Source organism: Bacillus rossius, chromosome 17 (genome assembly GCF_032445375.1).
Source record: "Bacillus rossius redtenbacheri isolate Brsri chromosome 17, Brsri_v3, whole genome shotgun sequence".
Lineage (NCBI taxonomy): Eukaryota > Metazoa > Arthropoda > Insecta > Phasmatodea > Bacillidae > Bacillus > Bacillus rossius.
In genome coordinates this window covers 31,697,860-31,712,343 of record NC_086344.1, presented here as the reverse complement: position 1 = coordinate 31,712,343, position 14,484 = coordinate 31,697,860, and the positions used below count along the sequence as shown (strand labels likewise).

The 14,484-nt window shown below is 35.9% G+C and overlaps 1 protein-coding gene across 1 annotated transcript in view; it reads right to left on the bottom strand.

Annotated features, from left to right (window-relative positions):
* Positions 1–14,484, bottom strand: part of LOC134540888 (fat-like cadherin-related tumor suppressor homolog) — an 898,605-nt gene that overhangs the window by 703,004 nt on the left and 181,117 nt on the right. Inside the window, 1 exon segment of the mRNA XM_063383917.1 lies at positions 12,600–12,665. The gene's annotated coding sequence lies outside the window, so the exon portion shown is untranslated.

The following is a 14,484-nucleotide window of genomic DNA, read 5'->3' as shown; positions in this document are numbered from 1 at the left end:
TGTAAAAAATTTTTTAGTCTATAACATTAAAATTTGAATACTTTACTAAGTCAAAATTTTATGTAAAATTATACTACTCTTCCTTGCTGCAACTATTTCTTAAGGCGGCATGGTATCTAAACAAGAGCTAAATGCATTAATTAAAAACTGAAGGTTACTTGAAGCCAAAACTTCTGCCTTGGTAATTTCGAACATTTAATTGCTGCGGAAGAAACAACGCTCGAGAATTGTCTTTTTAGGACGTCTGCTAATAAAGTTGGCAAATAACATTATGTAGGATTGTTGTTTTGCAGTTTTTCAATGTTGTCTTCCAAAAACCAATAACGTCCAACTGACGCTTAAGGCCGTTGACTGGTTGCCAAGAACTCCAGTAAAATATGAAAAATTGCCTATCTAAATGCACGGATGTATGACAAGTAACATCTTCTGAATTTTCAGGCGAATTTGGCCGTACAATCCACCTTTGTCCCTCCAGGCTAATGACACGCCTTGTCGACCCTCGTCAACACAGCTGGGTGCTTCACTAATGGGGATTATCGTAATCCCTTGTTTGAAAAGAGGAAAGGAAGCAAGCATCTCATGCTGCTTGTCCTGGGGCGAGTCGAGGTGTTATGGGGAGCTCAGGAAAAACAAATGGTGGAATTTTTGAATTCAATAATTTAATTCAATAAGTTATAGGTATCAAAATGCTACACAGAATTTAAAAATAAATACTTTGATATTGTGAACTCTGCAAAGTGGTACATATAATTAAGTTTTCACAGTGCCATATGTGTTTATTTTCTCTTGCTTGTTTGATATACATCTCCGTTGAACATGCCTGTAAAAGGCGTGGTACACATTCTATGTGCGACATCATTTGAAACTAGAAGGTCTTTTCAAAATAACACCGAAAGTTCGCGCAGCGACATTTAGGTCCTACATAGTCTGCCTGCCGATGTTGCAGTAAAAGAAATCATAAATAGTAATGGAAGGCAACGCATACGTGTATTAATTTATGTAGGGCCTATATCTACGCGTATCTACAATTCACCTTCGATATTTTTAGAATTACTGAGTATATGTCTCCGTGTATATCTCTGACAAAAACAAGTTATTGTTTGAACGCAGAATCAAGGCTTGATCCCTGTGCGTAGTCGGGAAGCTTTCAGTCACGTGGAGTACACATTTGTATTCTAATTTATAAATGCATCACAGTTGCTTATAATAAAAGCGTCGTTTTTAAGGCACGCTAATTGAACTTTTTAATTAGCAGTTTTTTCGTTTATGCCAAACCTAAATAAAATTGCCTACATGAAAAGTTTATTAAATTAGTGGTGTTTTTCTTTCGGTAGCCATTCGATTTATATGCATAATGTAGTTGCCTCGAGTAAGATATCATATACCTACGTTTTTTTTTTGCTTTGTGGCATAATTAATTCCATGTGTCTTACTAAGTTGTGTGATATCCACTTTATCAGTTTTTATGCCACGCAGGTGGTATGGATTTATCACCTAATTTCCTGTCTGGTTCGTTCGCATTTGACCAATCATACTGCAGTTCTCTATCTAAGGCGCTTCCGTGATCACTATAATACTGTACTTGTACTTTTAAAAAAATGCAATACATGTCAAATTTCCAGCGTCTGTGAGATTAAAAGTAATTAATGTGGCATTAAAGTATGTCAATACTAAATTACCACATATAATTATGTAATATTTGGTGTAATACACAACAAGAAATTATTGAAAAAAATTTTGAATTTTATTTGACTTTAATTGTAAATATGTCGCACGACTGTGGTATTACAGTTGTTTATAGGTGCCGCAATGTAACTTCAACGTTTTTGTTGGATCTACTTCTGGCTTAGATCTACTTTGATGCGTATTTTGCATCTTCCGATTGAAAGCATTTTCTTGTGGTAGTCACATGGCATTTCCTGCATGGCAATACTATTGTTAACGTTTGGCGGAATTATACATCATTAGCCTGAAAAAATATCTAAACCAGAAGCAGATATACCACAAAGGCTGAAATTGCCACGTGGTATGTAAAGCGTGAGTGAATATTCCACCACTGGATTTTTATAAGTTATTACTGGTGAAATAATCGTTTGTGTAAATAAATATTCAAACACTTCCCCTATTTGTTTAGTCCGTAGGCTGACTTTGTAGAGGGAATGAGAATGGCTTAGTAATCAAACATCAACCTGACATTAACCACTCCCACCACGCTCATGCATGTCGCACGAGAAACTCGAACCCATGACCCCACCCTCCGCAAGCTGGCGAGTCTTCTACAGCGAAACGTATTTCAGCACTGTAATGATCCTTCTGACACTAGCAGAGATGACTAAAAGATCCTTAATTTTATGTACCTGAACCAAACTCTACTTCGTACAAACTCCCACCAAACGTCAATTTAGATGAGCACGTACGTACTGTGCTGTAAATGTTATATTATTTACTATATTTTTTCATAACTGGTCATCCAGATATTTTTCGTAAGCCTAACTGTAAATAATAAGCGTGTGTAAGTGTCGTTTAAGAATAAAAGTAAATATCAGTACTTAACTAGTCCCCAAATATATATACTTGAATAGTTGATGTCGTTTACGTTTTATTGCACATTATAGGCAATTAACTTCCGAAATTTCGATTTTAATTTGAAGTGAAGACATTGAACAATGAAGCCTTCCTTTAATCCACAGTCAAGTTAATGACAACGTAGTTGGTTTGGTTACATCTTGTTGTATATGTGTACTTGAACGTTGGGAAGGATACAAATGGGCAGAGACGCACTAACTTTCTTGAAGACTTACGACGAGCGAGCTACATATCAATATCCTACTATTAAAACGGCATTGTTCATGTTATAATTTGCTATTTGAATTTGGAAAAACATTGTTTTTTAACTTTACGTGACAAATGAGACTTCTGTTAATCCAATAATGAGAGTATTAAATTAGTGAAAATACACTAATTGAGGATTTTTTTTGTCTCGTGAAAAACAGTTTTAAATATTTAATACAATAATTTATTCAGAAATGAGCTGACCTAAAATTTTATACGGACGGAATTGCGATTATGCAATAGCACGGTGCATTTAAAAAAAATAATAAATATGGGCAACTGTGTTATCATTGTATGGTTCAGGAGAGTAAAAAAAATAATTTGCAAGCTGAATAAAGTGTACAGTATGCAGCATACATATAATCTTTGCAATATTATTTTAACCTTTTATCATGATTATAATTACACAAATATATAAATAAATATAATTATGTAATTCTATTAAATTTGCATTTATACTGATATTGTAGATACACACATTTATTATACGAGCATACTTCAAAACTGTTTCGAAGGTCACCATAATGAGCAAGAAATTTCTTCGCTAGTAAATTTCCCTTTCGGTGAAATTCTTATGCCTTCGAAACAAAATTAAATATGCCAAAGAATTACAGAGTGTACTAAAGTAATTTTTAATAATTTTTTTCATTAATTTTTCTGTTAAAAAAAATTACTGTTCATTCCTGCAAGAAACATAAATCCTTTCTCTTACCACAGGCATAATCTGAAACACTTTCACGACCTAAGACAAATCTTTGTACCTAGTAATCGTTATTCCGAAGTCGGCAAAGCCTGAAGAAATCTACTTATAATTTATATAAGTAAATAAATTATTTTTTTATATGTGATTTAGAAGTCATTACGTTATTGTGTAGTTATTATTAATTCAGCAACAAGCCACAAAAACATGTTGAAAATTGATTTTCACAAAAAATTTTTTTACAGAAGCTGATCAGAGAATGTGCGATGTAAAAAGGAGTGAGAGAGAGAAACACGCAGGCTTTTAAATTGCGTTATTAGTTACTTTATCGGTTGATAACCTTTTTTAGGCATTCAAAAACAAACATACCTACAATATCTACAATAGGCCTACATATCTGTACATAAAGTACACGCATATAAGCTACACATTACCTCCCAAATCACATCAAATACTTTTTGTTCTTGTTTTATGTTTGTCAAGCTGCAGTTTCTTCTTTGCATCTTGAATGTATGGCTGATCTTTGATGCTCAGCCCTCGAGCTCTCCGCGAATCTATTATTTCAGGCAGAAGACACTCCTTGTAAAATGTCTGAAGTTTTGGGAGCATTTTACTGAACCAAAATTCTCTACTTATTCTGACTTCGTCGATCAGTAAACCTGTAAAATAATCCATATTTTTAATATGAAGATGAATTGTGTTATGAGTGCAACTGAAACATACACGGGACTTGCAATTTATCAGAATAATGGCTGTTAATTGTGATTAACCAAAATAATTCAAATATAATAATTTCATCTATATATTGGCCTACTATAAATTGGGTAAGCACTATTATTTTTAGATTAAGAATTATAAATTAAAGTTTAAGTGAGTTGTTTTATTATTTGTATGGCGTATGTCCAAAAGACTTCACTGAATCAAGATTTACCATTGCATCAAACATTCAAAGAACGTATTATTTGTATAGTTTAATAACTTTTGTCTGATTAGATATTCACTTATTTTAATAATAATAATGTTTGTGATTAGTTTCGTGAAGTAAATGCAACATTAATTCAAATATAACTCGCATATAAATTATATAACTATAACTTGTTCTATGTCCTCAGATATATTATGCTAATGTATGTATATAATGTAGGCATGTGTGTATTCAGTAGCGTAAACTTATATTGCCGAAATAAAGAACGATGCGACGCACATATGGTCCCGGTCCTACATTTTACTGTACACTATAATTCTACACTCTTCGCAATGCTGCAAAATATTTACAGCAATGTAAGTTATCGTATATTAATATATATATTTATAATATACAGACAACTGGAGCAATGAAACATATACGTTTAATGTTTAATTCCGTATTGGTATACTTTTTTCCTCCTTTTTTTTAAATATGAACGCAACTGAGCGTAATAAATAATTACGTAGTTTTCTGGCTGAATTACCAACAATACTTGCTTTGCGCAATTAAGGTGAAATCATTCAAACATTGCAAAATAGTTTTCTCACTGACCCTACAATAACAGTTATGTATATGTTGTCAGATAACACGCAGGCCCAATGTACTAACGGTTTGTAAGCAATTTTTTTATTTGTATGTATGCTCACTCGCCGAGATTGCACGCATAATCACACTTAATCTGCTAAATATAATAAATATTTCATTTCTAAATAAGTATACGAATTCGACAGAGGTATTTTAATGAATACTACTTACTATGTTTAAGTTTGGAAAAAATATTCTACTTTATCGGTCCCTAGTTAAAAGATATGACTATATAATTTGTTTTCAGATATTTAACATTTTGTTTACCATATATATTATTAATGATACATGTTTTCAATCCATTTTAAGTCCGCGATGTGTAAATAAAGCAGTTAATGAATGTTATGCTGAAGTTGTAATAACTTTGGCTATTCATTATAACTGGTTTATAATCAGTGTCACACAAATTGCACACATAGTAAATTACATAAATTTATTTGCATCGTCAGTAACATGGTAATATACACTTATAATTTGGTGGCCCACACTGAGGTGATATGGTATACCAGTTCGCGAAATCTGTTTTAGGGTCTAGGATTCAAACTGAGTCAAGTCAACTTGTCAAGAACGAAGGGGGGAAAATATACCAGAGTTTCGATGCCGTGGTGAGTCACGACCTACAAACTGTAAACAGCTCCAGGAAGGGATTAGTACCACCCCCCCCCCCCTCCAGTCTCCAAGGCAGCTACCTGACAGCTTGCCTCCCTTCCTGCCCCCCTCACCCAGCTAGCCATCGCTCATCTGAGATATTTGCCCCTGCCAAATTATTTCAATACAACAAATATAATATTATAGCTTTCCTATTACAGATAGAGACATGCGGTCTGAAACTTTTTTGATTTAAATAATTTGCAGAATATGCCTTAATATTCATTTTATATATAAAACGGGCAGCCTGTTTACAACAGAGTATTGAAAAATGAACAAGTCATTTAAAAACTATGTGAAAATGTTATTAAAAAATTGGGTATTAACGCAAGTGTATATCTGCATTATCTGCGTTTTGGTTTTTATTTCACCTTTTTATCTTATTTAGTGCCTACATAAAATGTAATTTAGTTAACATTGATTTTCCTATACTGGCAAGATGCCAGCGCCCGACCATCCAACAGCCTTAAAGCATTTATTTATCTACCACGCCCCCTTAAGCATCTACTAAACTTCTCATTTTTATTTACTCATGATCCCATTGATTCTCCATCTTGAAATTTGGCACAAATCTAACCAATATATGTAGGAATAACATACTTTTTTTTAAAAAAAATTGAAAATGGTGTTTTTTTAGAAATTCAATATTAAAAATTTTGAAAACAAATAATTTTTTTTTTCTTTCCAAAGTTGGTCATGTTACATATCAAATTTAAACCCATTCAATTACCTTTACAATGAGCTGTCAAACAGCCTTCTAGCACCATTAGTTGGAAACCTACAAGTATTTGAGTGATCCAAAACATTGCTAAAAATTGGCTATTTTTGCAATTTTCAAAAATTTATACAAACAAAACTACTAAAATTTTTTTTTTTTTTAGAAAAAATAGATTTATAATGTATTTAGTTGATATTACCAATATACAAAAAAAAAGAAAATCTAAGGTGTAGAGGCTAAGGCCTCTGGTTGATTTCATATGGAATGACCCCATAGCCATATGTTGTACAAAGATACAATATCTTTTTTGTAATATTACAAACTGTTTCTTGACAAAGAAATATTTTGTAACAGTACAGAATTTTTTTTCTGTGTACTGGCTGTAAATAAGTTTAACTTAAAAAATTGTGGTTAGGTTACTATTTTGTTTATAGCATAAAGTAAATTGAAACACATCTGAGTAACTCAACACACCTATTTAGCAAAGTAATGGTTCTAAAAAAAAGTTTTAATTTTATTTTAAATTTTACACCGTTAATAACTATGCAGAAAAAGAAGCTTTTAATTAAAACTAGCTTTTTTTTTTTTGCAACTGCGGAAACATTTTGCTTGCATATACTGACTGAATATTTCTAAGTTACCGAAAAGGTTTTTTTTTTCCTTTTTGCAAGATACTGCGTATTTTACGAACGCTAATCAAAAATATTCGTCTGGGCAAGTTCACGAGTTTATTAATCGCGGTAATGCGTAGACTAGTTTCGAATAAAATCGAATGAGATTATTTTCGCGAAAAGAGAAATTCAACAAATTATAAAATAAAAAAACTGACCGATTGCTCAAAGTCGTATCGGGATGTTGTGATCGAATCCACGACTCTTGCCCTTAGAACAGTAAAATTCTACATCCAATTTTGAAATAGGCCTATATATTTGGAACTCCTCCAAATCAGTGAGACCATCCGTCGTTTACTTCACTTTATTTCATCGAGTTCACTGGTTTTAGCATTGATTTTCACTAGTTTATCAGTGCTTTTCACTGGTTTTGTCACAATTTAACGCAAATGTCTGGGAATCAAAATTCTGGTTCACATCGAGGTCACTGGTTCACCGGTCAGTAACCACTTGTTTGCCAAATAATCAGTTTCTATATTATTACACTAGTTCACACCACAGATTCAGGTTTAGCGTTTACAGAAAGAAAAAAAAGTTCAGCACTTTTACAAAAGATTCCTTTTGAAACCAGTTGCCAAGAATGATACTGTAACTTTGTACAACACACGACTATGGTTATTTTAGCTTACACAAATACGTTTCACGTTTCATTCAAGCATAATTTTTTGACGATATAAAAGGTAATCGAATATTCAATCATTCGATACTATTTTGTTTTATAATGCTCATTAATGTGCGCAGTAAATACTTGACAGATATTCAGGAAAGGGTTCAAAAATAACTTTAACTATTAGAGGTACTGGGACAACTGAGAGCGTAAATGCCTTGGTAAGAAATCGAACTCAGTATTACTGCGAACACTATTTTGTAGTGATGCAGCTGTTTTCTTTGTAAATGTAAACAAATTTACAAATATCTGTAATTTTATAAAAATATTTTTATTCCGTTCGCAAAAAAAAATTACAGTCGGGGGCGAATGAGTATCTTCGAGCGCAAGCGCTACAAACTTCTCTAAAGAAAGTAAAAAGAAATTAATAACTCTATCGACGGAGAAAGCCTCCATCGCAGCATCTCCGGGCCGTATCCGTTATCCCGCGGAGAGAATTAATAGTCTCACTCCCGCAGCCACGTTCCAGTTTAATAAAATTAGAAAAAAAGTTGCATGAAAGAAAAATTAAAATCGTATCTCACAGCAGATCAATCATAGTAGCCTTCACTTGCGCGGATACGAACTCAACTTTAAAAAGTGGCGCGGGGAAAAGAGGGACCAGATGGTGTATCGTCAGTTTATTAGACGCACAGATGTGTCAACCTTAACGAATGGCTCTCTTTGTTATTGAAATTTTTTTTTCTATTAAGGGGAATAGAAGGAAACCGATAACTCCATATTGGTTCCAACAGGTCATACAAATATTAATTATTTAATATAGAAAATGTGCTTTCGTTAAGGAAAAGAACACACATTAATAGTTTTTCAAAGACTGAGACATAATACCTGTAGACTGTATTATTTATTTTTATTTATTTACTAAGCCCGTCATGTGTTGCTATGCCTCTTTCGATTTTTTTTTGTATTAGGTATACATATACAAGCATCTCAATCCATCCATCTCTCTATATATGTCCCTCTATTTAATCTAACCATATTTATATAAAAATCTCACTAAATCTCTATATCGCTCTATATATCTCTATATCTCTCTCTATGTATATATTTTTCTATCTGTATCTCATATCTCTCTATACCTCTATATATATATATTATTCTATGACTATATCTTCCTATATATCTTTAACTTTACAAAATATAAGACGAACAAACATTCATTTATATACATATTTCCCTATCTATATTTTTATCCAACGTTATGTTATAACTAGGGACCGGAAAAAATCGCGGTTTTGAATGTCCTTCAGGATAGACTGCACATTCTCCTGTACACTTGAGCAAATAACGCAAGTTCATTGGCTGCCGACTTGTAAGTCGTCTCAGCTGGTTTGTCCGTGATTCGATCCTTCTTTGATTGAGGGTTTATAACTGGTTGAGATTCGCCCAAATGAACAGTAAGCCAATAGCAAAATCATATAAAGGGTATATGTGTTTGAATTCTAGCCTATCGCCGAATGAATCTGCTGATTTTTCCGGTCTATAGTTATACCGCCGGTCGAAGGCACCTAATTTTCCCGGACACTGCACCCTGAGATCTTCAGCGAGATGACACGGCGTTATGTCAAAATTATAAAGCAATCGGTGAAGCACTTTTGGAGATTTAGATCATGAACGATTTTTTTATTATTTTTATTTATATAGATTACTTGGAATTTGGGTGGTTCTACCACTTTTCTTCTTAACAACAGTGTAAACGAGTCAAATTACAATAATTGTAGTCAGTCTCAAAAAAATGAATTCAATACTAAACGCCAGTGACTTTACGGGTTAAACAAATTCTAACAGTCAGTCGCTTAAAATTTCAGGCATTCCTAGAAATTATATACGTTGCTTCGACGAAGCCAATTTCTGAAAATTAAAAGGTGGAAAAAAAAAGGTTGGCTTTAAATTTGTTGAAATCAATATGTAGGGACCGGAAAAATTCGCGGGTTCAATGACCTCTAGGATTAACTTTATAGTTCTACGTAAACTCGGTCAAATGTCACCCTCTCATTGGCTGCTGTCTTGTGAAGGTGTCCCAATGTTAGGGGCCTGTGATTCGACACAGCTTCGGTTGAGTGTTTCTCACTGGCCCGGAGTCATCCAGGTGAGTTGTGAGCCAATAGCAGAGGGCAGCACTGAGGTATAACTTAATGAATTTTAGGCTGTCGTGAAATGAATCCGCGAATTTTTCCGGTCTCTATCAATCTGGCGTTAATATATCTGCCCCTTAAAGAAGCGCCTAATACTTTCCCCCATTCTTCCTTCGTCGTAGAGCGTCTGCCATTCAATAAAAATTAATATCGCACACAAAACGAGTACGATAATCAATGATGTACGGACTAATAAAAGAAACTGAATACTTACACGACACACCGATATGCTTTTCTAAAGGAACGGGAAAAAGGGCGACACAGCTGTGAAAGATATAAAAAAAAATTCTAATCTGCGAACTAATGAAGTAATTTGTATGCAAAATTTAATGGAAATGTATGTGTGCACTCTTATCTTAGAAAAAGGGAGGGGGGAAGTAACCCACGGTTTTAATCAGAAACAAAAAAAAAATACCTTTATCTTTTATTTATATTGACATTTCGAGATAACAGGTTAATGAAATGCTGATAGTAATTTTTTTCCTGATTAACGCAGATATGTTTATTAAGAATGTTTGCTTTTTTAATTTTGTTTTGTATTTCGTGATTAATTGAAAATTTAAAATGTTATCATTAGAGACCGGAAAAATTCGCGGTTTCATTTCGCGATAGGCTAGAATCCAAATGTCTTTAACTTTTTACTGCTTCAGTGATTGGATTACATGTTGTCTGAAGGACTCTCAGCCAATGAATAATCCTCAACGAAATAAGTATCGAATCAAAAGCATTTTAGTTAATAGGTGTCACGAGTCAGTAGCCAATGAGCAGATGTAATTTGCCCGAGTGCATAGAGGATCTTGGAGTCTATCCTGTAGGTTACTGAATTCGCGAATTTTTCCGGTCCCTACCTATTAGGAAGAACAAATATTTTTCGCGAAAATATTTCAACACTTGCTGAGAGTTTAAACACTTTAGCATTGTCTAGGTTTCGTGATTGGTCCAGTTTCTTTCAGGTTACAAGTTTAACGTCAGCAAATCAATCACAGTAATCAGAGCCGAAGCAAACTGATCCTAAATGTCCCGGGCCAAATAAGGCAACGATTTCTCTCGCAGACGGCCGCCAATCACAAGGAAGAAAACCGTTGGCACGGGCATACCTTATTGCAGTCTAATTGGGCGTTCAGATGTTTTTCAGAAATAAAAATTTTTTTAACAAACTTAAAGCAAAAGTTCACGCATTTCCGTTCAATTAATTAATTAAATTATAATACTAATAACGTGTAGGGAAATTAAGACGACGGGGGATGACGCGAATGAATACGTAGGTGAAGGGGAATGGGAGCACCCGGAGAAAACCCACAGGCTCACGGCAAATGTTCACCACATTTCACACTTCCTGACAATCTGGGTGCTACCCCCTAGGGGAAATAGAACACTGATCGCGCTTGGCGGAAGGATATGCTCCGACCACTGAACGCCCGCGGCGCACTGTTTGAATTCAAACTTAAAATAAGTTACGAGGTGTTACAGACCGGAAAAATTCGCGGATTCATTTCACGACAGCCTAAATTTCATATAGTTACACCTCAGTGCTGCCTCTGCTATTGGCTCACAACTCACCTCGATGACTCCGGGCCAGTGAGAAACACTCAACCGAAGGTCGAAATCACAGGCCACTACATTGGGACACCTTCACAAGACAGCAGCCAATGAGAGGGTGACATTTGACCGCGTGTACGTAGAACTATAAAGTTCATCCTAGAGGTCATTGAACCCGCCTATTTTTCCTGTCCCTACGAGGTGTGATAAAAAAAACTGTTAATGATTCTTTTATAGCAGCAACTTCTGACGCTACGCTATTTTAAGTAATAAACCCGATAGTCTGATCCGTTGAGATAGTCAATTTTGAACAAGTTGTGAGTCGTCTCGACTGGGTGGCCTGTGATTCGACACTTCTATGAGTGAGGGTCTCTAATTGGCCCTCAGTCCTCCAGATTAACAGTGAACCAATAACAGAAGCAGCACTAAGGTATAATTAATTGAATTTTAGCATAACACGATATGAACCAGCGAATTTTTCAGGGTCACCACCCATAGGTTAATTTCTTAGCGAATACTAACCTTGTTAATTGTCACTATGCCTCTACCACTGATTCGCTTACTTCTCTCCTAGCTAGGCATCTCGTTGGCTCACGGTCGTAGAGGGGCGTGTCCAAATAACTGCGGTCCAATCATAAACACAGTGCGAATGAGTTAAAAGTTTTCGTTCTAGCGTGCGACTTCATGAGCGCACGAAATTTCCATAGTTCTAATCATGAATATTAAACAACGCGGTAACATTAAGTTTTGTTTGCAAAATGGATAACAGGAAACAAAAAAAAAAAAATAGGTCGTGCTGAAAAGGAAAGCGTTTAGCGGGAACTATACCTCATGGCTGGAGATCTGCAAAATTCGCGGTTTCGATGGCCTTCAGGATAGACTGCACATACCCCTGTCAACTCGGGAAAATAACGCAAGTTCATTGGCTGCCGACTTGTAAGTCGTCTCAGCTGGTTTGTCTCTGATTCGATCCTTCTTTGGTTGCGGGTTTATAACTGGTTGAAATTCGTCCAGATTAACAGTAAGCCAATAGCAAAATTATCTAAGAGGTATATGCGTTTGAATTCTAGCCTATCACTGAATGAATCCGCGAATTTTGCATGTCTCTACTCATGGCTTGGATGTATTAAAACTTACCGTTTTCCTTATCACACCTGATGAGAGTATGTGCGCGGAATTACTGGACTTGCAGGCACCAAATCACTGCAAAACAAACAGAACACATCATTAGGGGCCGGCATTTTTTTGCGAATAAAATCTGAATGCCTATCAGACTGCAACAAGGTATACCAGCACCCAGAGGTTTCACCCTTGTGATTGGCGGCCGTCTGCGAGAGAAGTCGAAGCCTTGTTCGACCGAGCCACTGTAGACCGCGCTTACTTTCGCAATTGAATCGCTGTGATCGGTGTTGTAACAATCGACATGTGCCCGAGAGGAATCCGTCCAGTCACGAAACACAGACGATGCTACCGTGTTTTAACTTATAACTAGGGACCGGAAAAATTCGCGAATTCATTGACCTACAGGATAGACTCCAAGATCCTCTATGCACTCGGGAAAAATTACTTCTGCTCATTGGCTACTGACTCGTGACACCTATTAACTAAAATGCTTTTGATTCGATACTTAATTCGTTGAGGACTATTCATTGGCTGAGAGTCCTTCAGACAACCTGTAATCCAATCACTGAAGCAGCAAAAAGTTAAAACACATTTGGATTCTAGCCTATCGCGAAATTTAACCGCGAATTTTTCCGGTCTCTACTTATAACTGGTCTCGGAATCTTTTCGCGAAATATGCAATGCCCTACACATCATCAACCAAAAAAAAGTTTCGCGGACCTCCTGCACACGTTACTGTTTCTATGTTCTATTTCGGGACCTTTTTTTTTCCGGGACTTTTCAGTGGCCTTCCGAGGACTCCTTCCCTTCATCTCTGGTTGAGGGCCTCGGAAGTCCTTCAGGGACTGGGTCGGGAGATGGAATATCTCGTGTCCCAAAAAAAAAAAAATCTCACCCGCAGAGGAGGGATGGTCTTTCTCGCTTGTGGTCTCCGGGGAGAGCACTACCTACTAGTTGTCAAAAAAAAAAAGGACCCGGTGCAAATCAAAGACGAGTGGTGGGAGACGGGACAACAGATAGAAAAAAGGAAACTCGCAGAGGACAGGAATGCAATCAACAGAGGGAGGCCTCTGGGGCGATGATGCTGGAGGTGTCGATGAACAACCTCCCTCCCGCGAGAGTCACGGGGATCACCTCTCGGCGGCTCAAAGAGTCCAGTTCTTCGCCCGAGAGTTCCCGGGATGGAAAAAAAAAAAAATTGGTTGTCTGTAAAGTCGGTTTACGGACGATAGTTTAACGTGACAACGTCATAAACAAAACATTGATGAAATTATTGCATACTTTTATGAATAAAAATTGAATCATTTTTATTGAATTATCACTATTTTGTACGGATACAAAGAAGGAGTGAAATGAAATCTACAATTTAATTGATAAATTTACTTTTATTTGCACTCATTAATTCAAATATGTTTATTACTTTAGCGAAGAGATTATTTTAACTATAACTTTTATACATGTTTGCTATTTAACTTCTTCCAACCTGTGTTATTCTGTTACGGATAGGACGATGATAGGAAAAGTAGGAAACGAATGGGAGTGTTTCAAGTTTAATGTGCCTCGAAAAAAGTCAAATCGATGATTGTTCCAATCGAGTGGAAGAGAGATAGATGCGGCGCAAGCGTACAATGAGCATAACGGGACACAGCGTAACGGTACAATGTGCGTAACGGGACACTTTTTTGTGCGTGCAGCCGGCGTTGATCGATTTATTAGACGTTGTCATGTCAAAAAGGCTACCCTCGTTAGTGCTCCAGGAGGCGAAGTGAATAAAAATATATATATATATATATCCCATATAGATACAGAGAAATAGAGAGAGAGAGAGAGAGGTCCCAGGATCCGGTGGCGAATGTGATTGCTCTGCGGCGAGAGGCAGTTGTTCTGACGCCGACGACTA